General features: G+C 44.3%; 1 protein-coding gene across 2 annotated transcripts in view; it reads left to right on the top strand.

The window, feature by feature from the left end:
- MTMR12 (myotubularin related protein 12) overlaps positions 1-17,262 on the top strand; it is an 813,877-nt gene that overhangs the window by 139,638 nt on the left and 656,977 nt on the right. The window lies entirely within an intron of this gene.

The following is a 17,262-nucleotide window of genomic DNA, read 5'->3' as shown; positions in this document are numbered from 1 at the left end:
TCGCTTAATTCGATTGTTGTAAATATTGTATATATTGTATGTTTGTAGATACTGTGCATATGAACCCACTGTTCTGATGGTCATTTTGTTTGTGCTTTTGTTTGAAAATTGAAAAACTTTAAAAATAAATGATAGAATTGTTTGGAATAATAATCCAGTGGTTACGTGGTACATTTTGACTGCGTGGCTGCAGAATTTTTGTTGAGAATTTGTCCTGTCCAGCCAACTGTTTCTGTTTTTCCCAGAGCTGTGTGTAAGAGGCACCGTTAAGAGGCACGGCCGTGACATCCCTGCAGGAGGCACGGGCTTATCACACCCCTCCTGGAGGCACGGACGCGACACCCGTCCTGGAATTCGGGATCACTGATTTTACATGCAAGCATCTACCGCACCTGTGCACAGATAGCATCTGCGTGCAAGATGGGCATGCTACCCCCTGCATCCTTGCCATACACACTCCAAACAGAGGAGTCACGGGGCTCCCACTGAATACTCACCTCCTGCGTCTGTGCATCATTGAGGCTAGGGCTTTAAATGGGATGAAAAAACGGGGGGGGGGATTCTCTCAAAGGGACGTGGCCGATAGAATTAAGGGCGTGCCTTAAATACACCTAAACTAAAAACCTGTGCTTAGCATCGTGTCCACCAGACTTGTATTTTTCTTTATTGCATCCCGATATATGATACAACAAGTAACATCATACCTACAACAAGCCAGGACTATTTGCTTTGTCAATGGTTCTTAGTTGCATAAGATAAATAAGCAGCAACTATTGCTAGTATATAATATTGAAAAAGCTTCCACTTAAAGCCCTGGTGATGCCACGACAATGTTGCTGCTCCTGAGTTTCAAACAGAGAAGGGAAATCCAGAGAGAAAATGACTCTCTTTAAAGGGTTCCCCTACAACTCCCACCTGGCATGACGTTATGACATTACTTCTCCAGTAGTGAGAAGTGAGTATTGTGAGCAGGGAAGTGAGCAGTGTGAGCACACGTACACTAGTGAGAAGTGAGCAGTGTGAGTGCCTGCTGTCAATGCAGGCCGGAATTAAACGGACCGCCTGTGCCAGGACACAACACAGAGCCCATAGAGGCCCGTTTCAGGGCCCCCTTTAAAAAAACTGCCGGTGCTCAGCACCGGTGAGACCCGGCCCAATTAAAGCCCTGATTGAGGCACACTTTCCTCGTGCAAGGGGACCAGCCACGCGCGCAAATGTGCCTCAGTGTCGTCACCTACTGACCACGCCTTGCACCTGTTCATCAATGGGGTACACTTTTCACATGCAAGGACCCCCCACGCCCACAGGTGCTTCACGGATGTCACCTGCTGCCGAGCCCACGCGTGTGACTGAAGGAACACTGCACATGTGCTTCACGGATGTCCATGTCCCCATTCTCAGCGACCCTCGGTATGTGCACCGACGCATCACAGATGTGAAGCGCTCCGCATGTAGCGTGTTCACCCGCGTTCACTCTTTTCACAAGCAGCTCCGCAAGGGCGCGCATCCGCTCCTTCACCAGGTCCTCACACATGTCCCCCGGTGCCCCTGCCACCTGTACTGCCCGCCGGTGCTTAGACTTCACAGCTGCTCGGGCATGTAGCGCCCCCTCCCCACCCTCCCCTGTGCCGAGCCCTGGTTCAGAACCGCCAGGTGCCCTTGCACCCCCGAGACCCTGGCTGCTGCCCACGTGCGCCCTCTTTGATGCCCAGCTGCACGGAGAGGCTCGCGGAAGACATGGGCTGCATCCTTGACTCTGCACAAGTCTTTGCGCCGGGCCAGCGGTGCCCTGGACTGACTGCAACAGACAGGTGTGCCCCGACCCCCTGAGCGGGCACGGAGCCTTCCAGAGCCAAACACCGCCACCAAGGCACCTGGAAACACACCCTGGCCTGCAACTTCATACGGGGCCCGCGCCCAATGACCCTTAAATGCACGAGCGAGTACAGAGGCTTGTGAGGGGCTTCTTCAGCAACACGAACAGCCCCCGGGCTCTTCCCTGCTTGGATAGCTTACCCTAGGAATCAGTAGACATCTTCGAAACAAACTTTGACCACGAGGGTGGGATGAGCCAACATCCAGAAGCCATTTAAATTTACCAAAGAGACTCAGTGACCTGGATAGCATGGTCTGACGACGGTCAGCATAAAAGTAATAAAAGCGCCCTTACGTTCCCGATGCCTCGTCCACAGCCAGCGAGGAAAAGGAAGCGCGAGGCCCGACGCGGGAGTCAGGGGGGGTGGGGGGGTGGGGGGGGGGGACGGGAGGGGGGCCGAACAAAGACACGGACAGCGGGATACAACCATGCAAGACCAGGACCATCGAAGAAATGAGGGAAAACAGCCATGAATAGAAAAAAAAAAGTACACGCCCACAGTGAACACGTCTTCATGACGTGAGCAGAAAGGGAAAAATTCTCGGGAACGCCCCCGAATCTGGTCCGGCCTTGACGGACAGATCCGGCTCCCAATGGCTAGCCTCCATTTATGGAGCTAGCCAATGGGAGGAGGGGCGGAGGAGGGGGCGGATACCCGACCACACAGAGAAACATAAGATTTTGCTAGCGCATGCGTACTTCGTACGCATTGCCTAGCAAAACCTAAAAAGGGCAATTGACAATCCAAATTCTGTATCACAATTAATGTTCTATATATCTGAACATAACGGACAAGCTACACAGGTTATTGATAAGAAAACTCATTGTTTGATAATGAAATTAGATACAACGAATACTAAATACAATAAATATAAGAAGGCAATCATATCCTATGTCTAATCTCAAAAAATATATATCTGTTTCATAAATTAATCGTCTCAATTTCATCGAAATCTATCATGATTTAAGCCACTCATTCTGAGACTTTGAGAAAATATTTGAGTTGTGTATATTTATAGAAAATATTCTTCCCTCCTTTTCTCCTCCATTCTTCCCCTTTGAATTTGGTTATGTTTTGGCGTTTAATTTATGAAACGTATGTATATTGTTTGAGATTATACATAGGATAGGATTGCTTTATTTTATTTATTGTAGTTATTAATCTTTGTATCTATTTTTTTTTGCATTCACCAAACCTGGCTTACACAATGAATCACTTTAATTGATGCTATAGATGTACTACCATGTTAGTGAACAAAGTTGGTGTTGGCTCCCTGATTTGTAGAGCTGTTTGTGGCGCTCCAGACATCTATCTTGCCAGGCTGAGTTAGATTGGAATTGTTATAGGTCCAGATTTGGGAGAAATTTCGAAAGGATAGAGCACCTATTTTGTAATGCTTGTTTGCTCAATTGGGCTAGTGTATAAAATAGGTTGTCATTCCTTTTATGAAATATGTTAGTAAGACACAAATACTTGTGGTGTTCCAGATAGAAGACAAGACCGCTTATCACGGTGGCCGCACCGCTCTTATTTGGAATTCAATCTCTACTTAAGGAATTGCTGTAAATTGTGTAACTACTGGAATTCTTAATTGAGTTGTATTATTAAAGGCGGTGATAATCCTAATTCTTGGGTTTATCTCTCTTTCATGAACTATTGTTATCATACTCCATCGCCTGAAAACTCAGTTGTATCGTGATGTATTAGGTCTGTTATCAGACATTTTCTGGAGACGATATTTCCACTTCAGGAATCGCCACTTATCACCCCAGTGAGATTTTGTCTATATCAATTTAAGCCCTAATGAAGTTCCAAAAACATCTGGTTTTGGGGAACGAAACGCGTTGGCTGTCTTTGGGAATTATTGTCGATTTTGAAATAAAAGACGCAAATAAATAAAATATAATTGGAGTTCCTGTATTGTGTTCAGTGCACCTCCATTTGTTCAAGACACAAATACTGCTTGAATTAAAGATTACACAATACACTTTGAAATGTAGTACATTTTAGCTAGTGCGCCTTCGCACTGGACAGAGTTGCAAGTGAAAAATGACCAGAAACTGAATCAAAAAAGCTAGTTATTGTATGTTGGCAATTCATCTTCACTTTACTTGGAATTTGTTTTACCCAGCTCACTGTAATGCTACTACACCTTCTACAGTAGTCTAGACTTGAGTATATGCATAGATTCAGCACTGTCTCTGTATCCTCAAGTGTTATGTCTAACTTTAGTACCTTAACACTGTATTGCTCATCTGGAGCAGTCCCAAAGAATCTAGATCACTTTTGTCAGATCGAGAACAGCCTTTTTTCGGACTGTCTGCTGCGTCCTTGCAGCCTCCTGCCTGCACTGCACTTTTTTTTTTTATAATTCTTTTTATTATTTTAAAGCTAAAAATAACAGACAGACATATCCGGTGCCATGCATACATCCAATGATAACAGGGTGAATTGGTATAAAAACAGGATAGATGTAGAACAGCAAAAATCTTCGAGAGGTCCACACTATTGAGCACAAAAATAATACTGGCTGCAGTATAATCGCTAAACAGTTTAGAAGCGGATCTTCAACACCCTCCCTCCCACAAATCAAACGGCAGGAGAAGTATGGCAACCTGACACAGGAAATTAAGGAGCAGAGTCCGGATATTTCGACAATAATACAAATATAGGAAAGACTAAGAAAAATGAAAAAAGTAAAAAATGATATGGACGATAACAAAAAGAAAACAATAAACCCATCCCCCCACCCTGCACCCCTGCAAACGGTTATCGCCTAACCCCCAGTAGCAGCGTGCCTGTTGCCCTAACTAACTCGTTCTAAAGAAGAACTCTACCAAAGTAGAGAAGAGAAGTGGAGGAGGGCATAGTCCTACCGGCTCCCGGTCGCCCCTCCCCCCGCCAGAACCATGAATCCCCAAAGTAAGATCAAAAAATCTATCGGACAATAATCATGCTTCTCTACAAGGGAAACTTCAAACACCGCCCAGCCTTTCAAAAACTTAAGTATAACAGATCCCGTGTCCATCGTTTTTGAGTCAGACCCAGTCTTTCAAACTCATCCTTGCCCCTTACGATCAGACACAGGAGTCCCCTCTGGACAAATCACCTCCGCCACCAAACAGTCCGAGAACGAAGAAAATGTAAAGGAATTCAATGCGAGACAAAGTAGAAGAACTAGAGTGTTGTGAACACCGGAAGGTCCAGAGACACCCCTCCCCTTTATGGACTCCCAGCGTTGATCCGTCCACCATCTTAGTGGCCCCGATGTACAGGGGAGTTCCATTCCGATAACTGTTCTCATCAAAAGCCTCTGAAATGGGAACACCAAATTGTTCTTCCATATGCAGCAATGATCGTAGGCTTAGTGATCCATTGGTGGCATCGAGTTTGTTCTCCTCTTCCGACACACTGGGCAAAGGCTCCGACTCCTAACACAATACGGGGTCTACCTCCTCCATCAGAGTGGCCATCTGGGCGCCTCGGTCGTCACCGTTTCTTGTAGTGGAGTAGGGTCCGGTCCAATTTGTACCATCTCAGACAATCGCACCATCATCGTCTGAATACGCTCTTCGATGTACACATGAATAGATTCAATGGCTGTCAACTCATTTCGCAGCGACGGGTTACCCCCGGTCCGCACCGTCACCCCGTGGCCGGCAACAGTCATGAGTGCTTCCCACGTCGAACTCGACCTCTCCGAGAGGGAACGGGCGAGCCGGGAATGGTCGACTGCAGAGGGAGACTTAACAGTTGTTTCGAGGATGTCCAAGGTCCGCAACCGCAGGCGGAGACTCCAACCCAGCGAACACCAGCGGGCCCTTTACCGGGTCACCGGGCAGGACCCCCGTCCACAGCACCTCACCTCCGACTTCCACCAAGGCAGCCAAACGTCATCCACAGCAATCGGAGAAAGCGAAAGAAATGTTTCCACTCCGGTAGACCGGACCCAAGCACACCACCACAGCCGATGTTGTTTAACTGAAACCCGGGTGGGCCAGTACTCGAGGCCACGGCTTTTGGGCAGATCTAGGCCGCAAACTTCCACTCGACGTATCTTCGTCAGCCGAGCAGGTAGAAAGTTCGGAATAGCTCCATTAAGCTTATGGCAGGTTCATAGCCACGGTGGCTGGGCGCAAGAACAGGATAGATGACAGGATATTCCGGCGGGAGTCAGAGGTCGGCGGAGCCGGGAGCTTACGCGGCCATCTTGGTTGCTAGCGTGGCTCCTCCTCCTGCACTGAACTTTTTAATTGGATACCACAGCAGGAGCAGTCTGGAGGAAAAAAAAAGATAATCCAGGACAATCTGGGTGGTAGGAGAGCTCCCCGCAAAATAAAAAGGAGTTTAAGGTAGGGGCACAAATACACAAAAATGGACCACAAAACTGATCGGAGCGCCAATGCTATGAAAAGAAAACCTTTCAGGTTGGGGCCATTCCCTTACCAGTATCCAGGGTCACTCATTGTGCTACTCTTCCTCAAAACACGTGGGGGAAAAGCAGCTTGTTTTCGGGAATAGTGGCACTTAAAAAAAACTCCAGAAAGAGGATACGCGGGCATCCCGTTAGGCAGGAGATTCACAGTGGGGCAACTACTGGAGCTGAGCCTGCGCTGGTAAATTTCCCGGAGTGAAAAATACTCGAACAGCCTATGCAGAAGTTCTGTTGAGGCATTCCTGCCTGTTAGGTTTGATGACTCAGTCATGCAACTGCGTAAGTCATTCCCTGAGCGGACATTGCTCTAGTACTACAACATTTACAATGGATTTGAATTTAGAAATTGATTTCTTTGAAGAACTTCTGTCTAGTTAGTGAGGATTTGTATGGCCAAGTCGTCCTCATGTACAAAGGAAAATGCTGTTCTAGCTCCCAACTAGTCCGCAAATGTGGACGCAACACCAGGTTTCCATGTAGCTCTGATGAATAGCTGCTCTTTCTCAGTTGTTGCTTTACTGTTGTACAGCTCCCCTGACATGAGAGGAACAACTTTCCGCTCACCTTTCATCTGAAGATGGTAATGTGTTTGCGTTCAGCGTAGTGTTTGATACAGATATTATGTCCGTGCACAAAAGAGCTTTGGGTGAAAGTCATGTTTATTAAATGTAAAAAAAATTTAGAGGCAGATTCTATCAACACTAAAGAAAGCATGACTCAAGTGAACCCCTTTGCCAAGTGAGGTAAAGCCCAGCATGCACAAGTCAGGTGTTCTAACTGCAGCATTATAGAAATTGTGACTTTCACATACTGGGGCTTGATGAAAAATGGAAAGGTGTTCCAGCCACAGCAATATGAACAACTGGAGAAGTGTGGCACAAGTTTTTTTTTTTTTTAAAAACATTGGTAACCCGATATTAAGTTTTTAAAATTGTTCTAATTGTTCGTTCTGGAATTTTTGAGTGTTGTACGTTCTTGGCATTATGGAAGTGTGTTAACAGAAAATATGTGGTAAACTGCAAACAAATTATAGCCGGAACGTTTTGATAAATACAAAGTGTGCTAGCTGTATGTTATAGAAAAGTTGTGTTAAATGGGGCATATGGAAACGGATCACATGTGGTGATGGGAGCTAACTAGAACATTATGGAATTTGCAATCAAAGCAATTTGCAAAGTGTGCAAACACTCCCAGATAATGGGACATTATATTGCGACAGTTTTAAAGTCACTGGTCTATTGCTGTAAGACCTCCAGTAAATTGTTGGGAGGGACACACCCAAAACAGTATGTTACGATGGTCTTCAATAGTATCATATTGTGACCAATGTAACTGGACTAATATGCTTTAAAGGGAACCGTTGCCAGTAGTGTGATCAAAAGTTATTTTGTGAGAAATTCTCACCTCTTTCGGAATATTTATGTTCTTTGAAAGGCAACGTTGCTACATATTTCCTGAGACTTGAATGAAGGATCTTCAAAACCTTCAATGCCCAATTTTCTGGCCCAGTGTGCCTTAAAATTCACTGCTTGTCATCAATTTTCTATGAATTTGTAAAAGAGAACCCAGCACATCTGTAAATTGGTTTTTATTTTATATAACATTGTCCTCCATGTTACTTGCCTTCTTTTTTATGTGTATTTTTCCCTCTAAATGCCCCAAAGAAATACTATTAGTACGTTCTGTAATATAGTTATATAACATATTTATCGATCAGTGTTGAAGTGTTCTGTCTTCCTTCATGTGCTTCCTGGGCTGTTTTTGCAAGCTATGCTGCCTCCATGCTAGATCATTTTTACAGCTGCACTAGTAGTGCCTGTATGCCTGCTGCAACCCATAAGTCATGTGTTTCCTGACGATTTACAGCGAGCCTGCTGCAAATAGCTTCTGCTTCACTGTGGTTGGATCTCTGTTTATATTTGTCAGGGTATATGAAATTCTTGTCTTAATAAATTATAAAGATTACATGGGATTGATGAAGGTGGTGTATTAAATTGAAGAACTTCACCGAAACGTATGTCAACAGCTTTTTCAGTGTCCACAGTTTGGCCTATACAGGAAGGACTGAACTTGAGCTGATGCCTTCCTCATGGTGTGGACCGTTTTCGCTAAACCGAGACTTTGGAAATGGACTAATACTGTTATTTCTATTTTTATACACATAGTATTCTTAGTAGTGTGGTTTTTGTTTAGCAGTTATGATGAATTGTGGATTGATTAATGCTATATCTTAACTTTTAGTTTGAGTAGGGTTTATATTTTTATGTTTTTATTTGTGGATCTAAATATCCCATAGTTACACCGACAATTGTGTCCATCTGTGACAACATTGGGTATTGAGTGTTTTGTTGCTTTGTATTGTGGTCCGGTGTTGCTCTCCATTTTTAGCTTAAGCACTGTCTTTTCGAGACATGCTGTATCCACCCTGTGGGCTTACAGCCCGCCCATTGCTGTCCTTCAGAAATACTTGCTTGCTATTGGTTAATCCTTCCTCTTTGTCCCTCCTTTTTGTGTTTTGTGTACTCCCACAGAGCACTGCCCAACTACTGGTAACGTTCCACTTTTGTGCTTATCTATTTGTGTCTGGGACCATTTTTAGGTCTTGCCTACGCAGAGCGCATGTTCTGCAAAAGAGGATCTTTATCCGTCGCTCTGCTCTTTTTGGAAGCACACACTTGTGCTTGTGGCTACATCCACCTTGCAGGAGCGAGCAGGAGCATGCCACAAACACGAGTGCAGTGCTTGAAAATGAGCAGACTGCTCGCGCACCACTCCCGGGCTTGTTCCTTCCATGCAGTTACCAGCAACATGAGGGCGCGCGCACTCACCACTCCCTGCCGGGCTTGTCCTTTCTGGCGGCTGTCTTCTACTTTCTCTTTCCCTCTGTATCTCCCAGTCTCTTTCCATAAATTTCTTTCCTCCAAGTGTTCACACTTTTTTTTTCTCTCCCCCCCCTTCCAATCCTTTCCTCTCTCTCCGCACGCTCGCTTTATTTCTCTCCCTTCAGTATCTCATGTCGCTCTCTCACTCCGCGCGCATACTCACCCCACCCCACCCCTTAATCAGTACTAAGTCTGCACCTAATCTACTCGGACACAAGACACAGCACTCTTGTTCCATAAACTGAAGACCCAGCACTCTCTCAGGACTGACTGAATACTGCACGATGCAGTTGCTACGCCGATTAGTTTGTCCTCGCTTTACCCCGGCTGGGTACGAGACAGACCCCTGCACCCACCTCCCGTTGAAAACTGATTACCTTTCCTCCTAAGAACGAATATTTACCCAACTTTCAGTCCGTATTGAACGTTTTCTGTGCGCTTCCTGCCTGATCAGAATTCTTAGCGCTCCTTCGACCTGCCCCGGGTGACGGGGCTATGTCTGCCTTTGACAAATACTGGAATGCGCAGCATTTTTACCTCTTGGTTATTACACAGGGGAACAAAAGTGGTTTGCTGAAGTGCCATGTATTGGCTAGATTTTACACTTGGGCAAAATGGTGCAAAACAAATGAGCGCTTTGCTCCCAGCTTACATAATTATATTGAGGCAAACCGGTATTTTGTCAGACACAATGTTTGTTGCACATGGGGAAAAAAGAGAGCTAGTCCGTATCGTGTACCTCTCTCCTTCCTGTTCTCACCTCTCCCTGCATCTCTCGCATCCAGCATTTCTTACTGTCTCATCGCTGCCCTCCTCCCCATTTGTGTGACAGGGCGCCCTTCTCCCACCACCTCTCTCTCTCTAAATCTCTGTCTCTCTAAATCTCTGTAAATCCCTCTCTCTAAATCCTTTCTCTCTCTACATCTTTCTCTCACTAAATATCTCTCTCTCTCTCTATCTCTCTCTCTCTCTCTCTCTCTCTCTCTCTCTCTCTCTCTCTCTCTCTCTCTCTCTATCTCTCTCTCTCTCTCTCTCTCTCTGATTCTTGCTCTCTAAATCTCTTTAAATCTCTCTCTCTAAATCTTTCTCTAAATCTCTCTCGCTCTAAATCTCTCTAAATCGCTTTCTTTAAATCTCGCTCGAAATCTCTCTCTCTAAATCTCTCTCTCTCTCTCTCTCTCTCTCTCTCTCTCTCTCTCTCTCTCTCTCTCAATCTCTCTCTCTCTAAACATCTCTCTCTAAATATCTCTCTAAATATCTCTTTCTAAATATCTCTCTCTGATCTAAATATCTCTCACTTTGGTCGGTTGACATGCTAGCTGTCTATTTGGGAGAAGGATACTCAACAGTTACTATGTAAACAAGCATTGGCATAGCCAATAGGCCTCGCTTTTGGGACCTTATAAGTATTTAGTTATGCAGCACAATATCTTTGGTGCAACAACATCAACCGTTGGCATGGCTAAACACTTATAAGGTCCCCAAGGCGAGATCTATTAGCTATGCCAATGTTTGTTTAATTCTTTTCCTGCTCATCTTTACCTTGCCAGTTTAAAGGCATCCAGCTTCTACCACGCCCATCACCTCTACAGCACTCACTCCAGGCTTCCTCTGTAAACAGGGCTGTAATTATCATTCTTATCTCCTCACATACAATATTTAAAAAATGTTGGCGTAGAATGCTAGGAGTGTGCATGTCATGGTGTTTCTTCCTATTCCAAAACTAGCGTTGACTGCTCTGGTACAAACAAGGCGCCAAAAGCAACAAGGAAATATCACAGTGGCTCTCCCTAGCACAGCGGGAGAGCCGCTACTATAACATTCACTGCTTGCTGCAAATTCGCCCCATAATGCTTTGCGGGCCTCGTCTTAAAAATGCCTTTTTGTCAGCATCTCAGCCTGTGGTGGTCTGAGTGCGAAGGGACCACCACCAAATTGTTCAGCTTAACGTGACCTTGCTTTTCTTGCTAACTTCTAGGTCTTCACCCTAAGATAAAGGGGATGCGGGGGAGCTCAAAATCATAGTCTTCCCTGCTGGAGCTTTTGCTTTACACCCGGGAATGGTTTGGCTTCTATGAGCATTGTAGAAGGCCTGGAAGGCCGAAAAATTTATAATGCATTGTTCATGTGGTTACACTGTCTAGGGGCTGATTGTATGGTTTAAATTCAATTCTCTTTCACAATGCTGTTTTATTGTGATGTCTTGCCTTCCTTGACCTCTCGCTTGTGTTTGAACCTATTTTTAGTTGTCCACTCCCCCTAAATTAAAGATTCAGTACAGTTATTTCTACAGAACACAGTACTTACACTGTGAGGTAACATATAGTTATTTGTGTTCCAAGACAGCAGATAGTCATATCTGGTTTGTTTTTGACTTCAGATGAGAGTAAATGTTGTTTTATTCATATCACATTACGTTTAGCATATTATTTTCAGAGCTCCAGCTTGAAAAGTTTGTTTCTAGGGATGCACATGAAGCTTGCATTTCTACTGTGAATCGTTCTCAGTGTTGGTGTCGTCATGTCCCACTGCTCAAAAGCCAGCATCACCCTATCTTGTTCCTTTCATTGAAAACACAGTGGGCTTGCGTTGTCATGAGATACGCACTTAACACACGCATATTTAATGTTTTTTTTTCTTTCGGCCATGGTACACACATTTCTTACCAAGGCTGAAGAGCATCGCTAAAGGCACTTCCAAGCCAGCAGCTTCCAAGACTTATTGACTGTGCCAATGCTTGTTTTACACTGCTGCCAATGGATGGTGGGGGACCCCTGATCTAAACACATTCAGCACCCTGAAACCATTCCAGAGTTACTGACAATTAAGATTCCGGGGTCAACAGTTTCAAACAGCGCTGACAGAAAATCAAGATCGAAACCCATTCTCTGCTGAATGTAATACAACTCCATACCTTGCACCTTGCAAAAGTTTGATTGAATGTTGTGCAGGTGTTATTGTTCTTTAGCTAGCTTTACAATTAAAAGGCCACGTGATGCCCTAAAAATCTTTACTAAGCAAAGATCGGTCGAAGGCAATACAGTGGCTCACACCTACACATATTTACAAAGCTTACGTAATAATCAAGTGTTAAAGCCAGCTCATCAATCGGATGCTAAGTTAGAAGGGAGACCAGCCACCCTTCAAATCTCCAAAATGAAACCTACAAATTCCACAAGTGAACAGAGAGTTGCTTGCACACACGTCCAAAGAACAAATGAATGCCAATTATACACATCCAAATCCTAGATTGGCGCTTGGAACAGTGGTACTTCATGAAAACCTTCCAATCTATACAAACCTTCTAGCCAACATGCTTTTCATCATTTGGCCGAGTAACCCCACTACTTCATCAGAGCAATGTACTATAAATAAATACACGTCATGAAAGGAGAATAAAGGTTAGTGAGATAGTGAAGAGAATTGAAGCTGACTTTATCCTGCATGCAAAGTGCATAGGAAACTTGTGGTCCCCAATGTGGAATGGTGTCTCATGCTGGAGTGTAAGTAAAGGGGTGATAGTTTATAAGTTCAGCCGGATCAAAACCATCTTTATTGACACAGTTTATAACTACTGCCTCTTCAAAAATTGTGCATACTTTTCTCTAGGAAACAATTAATGACCATACATTGCGGGACATACTCCCTTTTAGCACTTGATTCATATGAGGTCGAGGAGTCTAGAAATAAAATGCTTACTGTTAAGGATCTGAACTACTGTGGCTGCTGTTAACAGTTCCCAAGAGCGGAATCCCCTGCCCGACTTACTGGTTCCTTCGGCATGGGGGAAGATCCGGACTCCTGGGTTCAGTCCTTGAGAGATCGGCATAGACTGTTGACATTATGGCATGGTGCTGGTCTTCCCCGTGCGGTCCTGTGATAAGCTGCAGTAGCCTGCATGGCAATGCATGACGTGGACAGCCCCTACCCCACCTCTGGTATGTTGTGTGCCGGCCTCACACTCCAAGAGCTGTATGGAAAATACCAACACTGGGCTGATAGATTGGGGGTGTTCCAAAGCAATTACTTTACCGATAAAAGAAAGAAGACAAGAGGGAGGTGTCTGAGCATTATCCTTATCATAGAAAGAAACTTTGCCTGAGCTGCTGCGATCTTGTTATGGTGTATGATGTTATTAGTCCCATCTAAATCATGACTTTGCTGAATTTATGGAGTGTCCTCTTTCCTTTTGATTCTGCTCTTGACTGCATGTATGTTTTTTTCACTCGTTTTCAAACTACTAGCACACCCCCAGTCTATCCACGCCCCTCCCCCTGGGTTCCTGATTAGAGTTAAGATTTCATGATCTTATCATACAGTCTGACTGTTATTGCTTCTTTGCTGGAGAGGAGTTTCAACGTCACCTACCATGCTGTCCTTCACCATTTTCTGGAAGTTGTACTCTGGGAACAAGAGTATCGGCGGCAGTGGCACTCGCCACAGGGAGTCTTGCTCCTGACTTGCCATTCCTTGAGGGGTTCCATGATGGGGGAGCACTGTTCTCATTACCTTTCCTGTATACTTAGAAGACCTTGATGGGGCATTAGTGGATGCGTAGGTATTCCCGAGACCTTCATATGCCACTTTGGAAGGTTAGAGTAAACACATTTAAGTGGGCAAATTCTAAAGTAAACATCTACCAGACAAATGCCGCACAAAGGACTAAATGTTAAACTTTTTTTGTCCCAGGTAGCTTCTGGCAAATCCCAGCAGCAGAAGTTATGGAGCCTAATGAAGGCAGGACAAATGCACAAGTTACAACATAACTCCCTTTCTTAAGCAGCAATGTCCTCGTACAGCACCAACATTTTCTGCAAAGCAAATCACACTAAAGTGTACTAACCACACCCAAGAACATACCAACCAAACAAACACCCACCCAATGATTAACCAGTTACTGACAACAAAGGGCTACACATCATAGCAAAATTCCAACCGGCTCCAAATAAGTGTAGGTCAGCTGTGCTGAAAGTTAAGGCTACAGGGCAGAACTGCAATATGAAAGCGCATATTAGAACCCGAAAAAGCTACCTGAAGTATCCACCTTCAGAGCTGAAAATATACCACTGTGTCTTCCGTCCTCGACTAGTAACGATCATCCCGCAACAGGTAACTTTTCAAGACTGTGAAAGACCCCATGCATGCAAACAATATACTTTACACTCCCTAGTCAAAGAAAAAATATATGAAAAACGAATACTCACCAGATCAGCTAATCAGTAGAAAGTGCATGCTCGGCCCATCTCAAAGAAGCATCAACCACATTAGCCAACTAGAACTCTGTAGCCAGTATTATGTTTTTTTTACAACGAATACAGTATAACGAGGTAAAGAGCCAAGATAATGCCCTACATGACAGAGATATGACACATTTAGGGTTCACTGGAAGGGTTGGAATGAATATATTAATAACAAGACCACCTGTTTTGACTCGAGGGTCTTTATTAAGTAGCTTTGTTTATTAACAGTAGCATCACAATCAACCTCCTCCTAGGACATTGGACATTGAATGTCGTGGCAAATGATTAAGCTACATAAACAGCACCCCTTATCTGGGATATGTTCGCCTAATTCATTACTTGCGGATTTTTTTACATGTATATTCACAAGAATGTATTTGTTTATTGAGTTACACGCAATGATTTTCCCATGATTAAATGTTGCTCGCAGTCTTCTTTATTTTAACATTAATATTCAAATGCTTCCCTGCTTGTCTGTACATTATGTACTCATTACTTGAATCCTAAAATCTTCTATTGGTCATTCTGTCTTCCTCGCTCATGGAGCAGTCTAAGAAAAAGGGCCATTGGACTTCTGAAAATCAAAACGGAGCATCATTTCCTTGCAGCACATTTGAGATTATTCGGCTCGATAGTTTTTAACCTGTAGGCTCCTTTGCACGATCCTTGGCTCTTTTGAACTTCCCTGGATTCCCTTCTCTTCTCATCTGCAGTCCTTATAAGACCACTCGGGCTGCTATTTAAACCTTAGTCTTTCACTATTTCATGAAGCCTTCGCATAGTTGTAGGCTTTCTCCTCTGTCCATATGGCTTGGGATTCAAAGCCTCGTCCCTCAATGGCGTCCCTGTCCATCTTCCTGGCAGGAGTTCTTTCTTGAATGGACATGGGTGCACTTTACAGGCATTAAGCCTTGGCGGTCCAATGTGTGCACAATATTCGATCTAAATCTTCTTAATAAAAAATAATGGGATAAACTTCTGTTTGGCTGCTACAGCTTAAAAAATGCCATATCAAGATGTGACTTATAATAGAAGGTGCAATATTACATTCTAAAGATGTAATTATGAGCATGATAAAATCTAAGTCTTTCCATGCCCTGTAAAATGGTGAACTACTAAAAGAATACACAATACACAATGTTCACAATTGTACCCCTCCTTTCTTTTATTGTTTGCATTCTACAAATGCTAGTAAAAATTTCCCGAACAGAACCCTTTATCTGAAGGCAAAGTACTATAAAACTTCCATTATTTTCTGACTGATGCCCAGATAGGTGTGGGATGCTTGTTCAAAATGAATTTATATGTTATGTTAGCAATTGTAGAGCGCATGGTTACTCCAGTTTGGAGTGTCCCCGCCCTAATAAAATGGTAAAATGGCAGCATGACAGTATGTTTTCAAACATTTGATGTAAACTGCTACTTTAGTGAGGAATCTTGTCCTGTCCATCTCTTTAATAGTGCGTTCTATAAATCCGCATAATAGAATGCTATCATCAGGGAGGGTATCCTGGCGCTGAACAGGTGTGAGTCTAGGCGCACCTAGGGCCTAGTGGGACAACTTGAAAAGCCCGGTCTTCAGCTTCTTGCAGAATTCTAGAAGCAAGGAGGAGGTTCTTATGTGTAGCAGCAGATCGTTCCACATTTTAGAAGCGATGCAGGAGAAGGCTCCACCACCAGATCTCGTTTTCTGTGTACATGAGATTTGTGCAACTAGGAGTTCTGATAAGCAGAGGTGTCTGGAAGTTTGAAAAAGCAGGTGCGATTGTTGAGGTATGCTGGGCCAGTGTTATGTAGTGCCATGAAAGTGTGGGTGAGGAGTTTGAATTGTGCTAGTTTGTGAATGGCTAGGCAGTGCAGCTCCTTTCAAGGTTGGTGTGGTGTGAGTTTGTTGAGTTCTGAATGGTCTGCAGGCTTTTTGTGGTCTGATCCTGGCATAGAGAATGTTCCCGTAGTCCAGCTTACTTGTGAAGAGGGCTTACGTCAAGGTTTTCCAGGTACTGATTAGAGGTCATTTGAAATCATCCCCAGCATCTGGGTATGGAAGCATTAGGTGGTGACTGCATTGACTGGGGCGGTCATGGCAAGTTTATGCCGATGATTAGCCCAAGGTTCGTGGCATGCCTGGTGGGGGTAGGTGTCGGTCCTAGCTCTGTTGCCCATCAAAGGAGTCCCACTGTGATGCTCTTCCAGAAGATCACTATTTTGGTCTTGTCTATGTTCAGCTTTAGACAGTTGGTCTTCCTCCAATTGGCAATTTCAGCCATGCTGGCATGCAACTTAATCCAGGTACTAGAGAATGAGTTGCGTGTTGTTGTCTTAGGAGAGGGCATTGATATCGTGAGAGCAGATGATGCTGGCTAAAGGGGTCATGTATGCGTTGAAAAGGGTCGGGCTCAGGAAGGATCCTTGCGGAACTCCACAGATGAGGTTGTGGGTGTCTGAGGTATATGCTGCCAGGCTTACAGACAGGCTCCTTTCAGTCAGGAAGGAGTAGATTCATAGAAGTGTGTGTCCTTGGATGTGGTTAAGGTGGGAGAATGTGTCAAATGCTGCGGAGATGTCCGGGAGGATGAGAGCAGGGTCCTAAACTGCCTAGGCATGCCACCTGAGCAAGCCACATGCCATGCCAAAGGCATTTCATAGATTACACTGCCTTCCAATTTAACCCAGTTTATTGCACTGTGCCAGCAGTTAGAGAGGATTCTGTTGATTGGGAGCAGTGTTTGTGACATCTTACCATACCGTAGGTCTGGCAGTCTGTGTTTATCAAGTATTTCAATTTAGAGTCCGACTGTTGGATTGTGCCTACCCTCTAATTATCACTT

The sequence above is a fragment of the Lissotriton helveticus genome, chromosome 2_1 (assembly GCF_964261635.1).
Source record: "Lissotriton helveticus chromosome 2_1, aLisHel1.1, whole genome shotgun sequence".
Taxonomy (NCBI): Eukaryota; Metazoa; Chordata; class Amphibia; order Caudata; family Salamandridae; genus Lissotriton; species Lissotriton helveticus.
Note: the sequence above shows the minus strand (reverse complement) of the source record. Positions and strands in the feature narration are given on the sequence as shown.